Source organism: Lissotriton vulgaris, chromosome 2_1 (genome assembly GCF_964263255.1).
Source record: "Lissotriton vulgaris chromosome 2_1, aLisVul1.2, whole genome shotgun sequence".
Lineage (NCBI taxonomy): Eukaryota > Metazoa > Chordata > Amphibia > Caudata > Salamandridae > Lissotriton > Lissotriton vulgaris.
Window position 1 is genome coordinate 1,592,773,546 of NC_141687.1, and position 2,154 is coordinate 1,592,775,699.

A 2,154-nucleotide genomic window follows, 5' to 3' on the forward strand; every position below is an offset into this window, starting at 1 on the left:
ATGTTTATAGTTAAGCCTGTTGTGTGCTAGGGGAAAACCAGCGGAGACTGGTTCTTATCGAAATAATGTGTTTGTCTCTTGGGTCCAGACGTAACATGCAGATGGCCACTGCAGTGGCGCAGAGAGCCTTGGAGCTGGCACAGGAATTCGGTGGGATGTAGTTTCTGTTGGAAATTTCCATGAGGAGAGAGCATTCCATATTAGCGAAGTGCAGAGGGGCAGAGTGGTCAGATGGTTTTTGGAGCTGGAGAGAGCAGTCAGATGGATCTTGGAGCGGTCAGATGAATCTTGGAATGGTAGAAGTCAGAAGGTTTTTGGAGCTGAAGAGAGCAGTCAGAGATGATCCTTGGAGCTGGAACTGTATGCTGGAGCTGCCAGTTTGTCAGAATGTATTGAAGCAGTTGCCAGTCAGATGGAAGAGCTTTTGGAGCAGTTCGAGCCAGTGGAGTGAAGCCGTGGTGACAGAGGGAGAGAGCCCTGATTCCGCCAGAGAGAGAGAAACATTCCTTTGTTATAGGGTGAGGTATTCTAAACTAGTTTGCTTTACACTTAATCATTCACTTTCCTTTATCTCCTAATCTATATTCCCTACTGTATTGTTGCACTGATTAATCCCTTTTCTTTCAGAGGTGTGCAGTCCTGTTATAATCCATTATTTTCCTTTTTAGCTATCTACAGTTCCTGTCAGCTATATGTGGATGTGTTAGTAATAAAGCTTTATGTATTCCTTAGATGTGTCTATTTCCCTTTACTTTTCAGGCTATGTCTACATTGATAGTTATTGTGATGTTATAATTTGCTGTTGTTTAATAAAGGGACCCCAGTTCTTAGTAAACAGCTGTTCAAGTGTTATTTCTTCATGACTAACCTTTCTTCTAGCCAGATGCTGTTATGTGGACGGATGTGTTTCCTGTCCAGGTAAGTGGTAACTGATCAAGGGAGCAAGGAGCGCCTAAATCAGGGAATAACCTTTGCATATAGTAATTACATTTGGTAGTTATCTTCTAGGACAGAGCTAACCCTTCTTTTTTCACAAATGCTGACAGGAGAAGGATGTGACATTCCCTTCCCTGCAGATAATTGAGCATGGAAGATTGTGTGTAGATCAGGTCGGGAGATAACCTTTAAATGCTATAATTTGGCCATTTTTGTGTGAGAGGATTGAACTGTCCATCTATCACATAACCTATAATATTGTATATGAGATATTCCCAGTAGATATTAGATACATATAGAGAAACTTCCCAACAGAGAGAGAGAGAGAGTTAAAGGTATCAATAGGACAGTGATCGCCGTTGTGTAGCGGCATTAGTGAGAGCACCGGGAGGACACGGTGTGTATACCCACAGGATTGTGGCTTGAGAGAGCACCGGGAGGACACGGTGTATATACCAACAGGATTGTGGCTTGCGTGAGCACTGATTGAGGTCAGTGTGTACTGGTAAATGATCAGAACTGCCCCCCTTCACTATGAGGAGGAGGGTATCATAGTCTGGGCCTGAGTTGCCACGAGACTATAAGGTATGAGTGTGGTGTGGAATATGGAAATCCTTAGTAAATAGTGAGTATTCCTAGTATTCTTATGAATTTAGTGGTGTTTTTGATGATATGAGCTTGTATATTGCTAATTCCCCATCCCCAGGAAGGTACCCAGGTACTGTGGTGAGTAGGCTCTGGGGAGGGAGATGGTTACGTTTCGGCTGGATTGGTGGTGTCTTGGTGAGCTGGTGATATCTGGTCTGAAAATCCGGTCTTTACACCAGGCCATGTGGTGGTGGCCCTTTTGTGGGACCTTCCACTGTGCTTTTGCCATAGGCCTCCAAACTTGTGGCCTATTCTGCCAGTAGGCCCAGAGGTACTACTCAAGTCCTCATCAGTCATCATGGGTGCATGAAAGTTAAACAACTGTTTTTGTGGTGTTTGTTTAATTTTAAACATCATGCATGGCATGGATGGGTTTGGATTGATTTGCAAAATGAGTTTTTTTGGGGTGGAATTTCAATTTTGGATGTGTGTTAAATAAATTGGGCTTTTCTGCCAGTAGGTAACCCTAGGAGTTCATATACTTAGTGTAGGCCTGCTTGAGTTCATTGTATGTACTTTCTGTGGGTGGCGTGGCTATGTGGTGGCGGGCCATTTTGTGGGACCATCCAC